We start from the raw sequence: 1931 nt of genomic DNA on the forward strand, positions 1-1931 counted from the left end.
CTTAAAATCAGATGTCTCTTTTCATAAACTTCTATACCACAGGATAGATCCCTTGTTTGTTATCATAAGCACGTGTTTCCCAAAAATTTCCTGTTATTTTAACGATTTGTGAATTGAAAATTTTGTCCGTGGAAGGAAAGCCATATTATTGAAGCCTTAAACAATAGAATGACTATGGCTTTAATCCTTTGAATAAGGCTTTGTTTCCCATGGACTGAAAACTTCCTAAAGGAAGGAAAGCTAGGAACATTCAGGAAGGATTTGTATTTTATTTCACAACAGCTTTGTGAAGGAGAAAAATCATTTGGTAACCTTAGACTCCCTTTCCTGGTTGATGGGCATCAGAACACACTGCAGACAGTGGCTCCCCACCCACCAATGACTTCCTGACCCCAGTGCCAGCTTTGTTTTGTTGTTGTCACACAGACACCAACAGACGTTCATCCTGTGCCAGAGTTTCATATATTCCCAGGACAGGCCAGGAACAGGTGCACCTACTGTTTATGTCAATTTATTTACATGGATCAAAAATGTTTCCCTAGTATAGTACACGGGTCTTACATTGTATACTCTGTAATTCAGGAATTATCTGTTAATTAAAGAGATGTAATAATAACAATTGCAAAATTAGTCATCATCCATTGAACTCTTAAGTTACTTTAAATCCCTTCCACCAGGCCTGTATTTTCATTTACTTTATATGCAATCATTTTCTTTAAAAATAAAGTGAAATCAATTAGCTGAATCATCCTTACAATTTAGGAAGGCAGATCAGTAGATAAGAGAAGCTGGCCTTAAATCCCAAAATGCTGATGTGGTCATTCTTGCTTTGTGTGGATTCTGTGCCGGAGGCATAAATTACAGAGCCCAGTGCACAGGCTGTCAAGTCCCACTGCAGAAGTGAAAAGGGCCTCTTGGACACCTGCCCCTTCTGAAATTCTGAATGATATCATCCTCATTTATTAATCCATTGTCTAGGCCAGCGATCCCCACCCTTTTTAGCACCAGAAACCAGCGCCCCTAAGAATGTAATGCTTGATGATCTGAGGTGAAGCTGAGATGGTGATGCTAGCGCTGGGGAGTGGCTATGAATACAGATGAAGCTTCCCTCAGTCGCCCACCGCTCACCTCCTGCAGTGCAGCTCAGTTCCCAACAGGCCACTGACAAGTACCAGTCTACAGCCCAAAGGATGGGGACCCCTGGTCTAGGCATAGGTTCTCACTGTTCATGATCCCCCAATCTTTATTCATTCATCCAATTAATGTTTACTGAGCACCTTCGAGGAGCCAGCCATCGCTTTGGGCACTGGAAATACAACCCTCAACAAAATAATCCAAAAATGAATTAATAAAATGATTTCAAATAACAGTAAGTGCCGTGAAAAATATAAAACAAGGTAGTGAGCTAGAGAGGGCCCGGGTTGGGGTTGCTTCCTCATAAAGAGTGGTCCAGGAAGCCTTCTCTAAAAAAGTAACATTTAAGCAGACATGACCATGAAATAAAGGATCTGGCCATACTAAGAGGAGGCAAGAGCACTCCAGGCAGAGGCAACAGTGAGTGCAAAAGCTTGGAGGTCGGAATTAGTGAATGGGCAGTAGAGTGCTGTGGGATAAGACTAAAGAAGTGGGCAAGGTAAAGAATGTAGGACCCTGCAGGCCTTGGTGGTGTGGATTATGAAGGCGGGTCTGTAGTGTGGCACAGAACAGCCCTTCCCAAACTCTGCTGTGCATGCAAATCACTGAGGATCCCCTTAAATGTAGGCTCTGACCCAGTAGTCATGGGGTAGGACCTGAGAGACCACATTGCTACCAAGCTAGGTGTTGCTGCTACTGCTGCTGCGGTCTAGAACACACTTTGAGCAGCAAGAGCATAGAAGAAAACATTAGGAAGTACATAGATTCATCTTTTAATTAGGGAAAATTGGTATTTT

This window comes from Pteropus vampyrus, unplaced genomic scaffold (assembly GCF_000151845.1).
Source record: "Pteropus vampyrus isolate Shadow unplaced genomic scaffold, Pvam_2.0 Scaffold17, whole genome shotgun sequence".
NCBI classification, from domain to species: domain Eukaryota; kingdom Metazoa; phylum Chordata; class Mammalia; order Chiroptera; family Pteropodidae; genus Pteropus; species Pteropus vampyrus.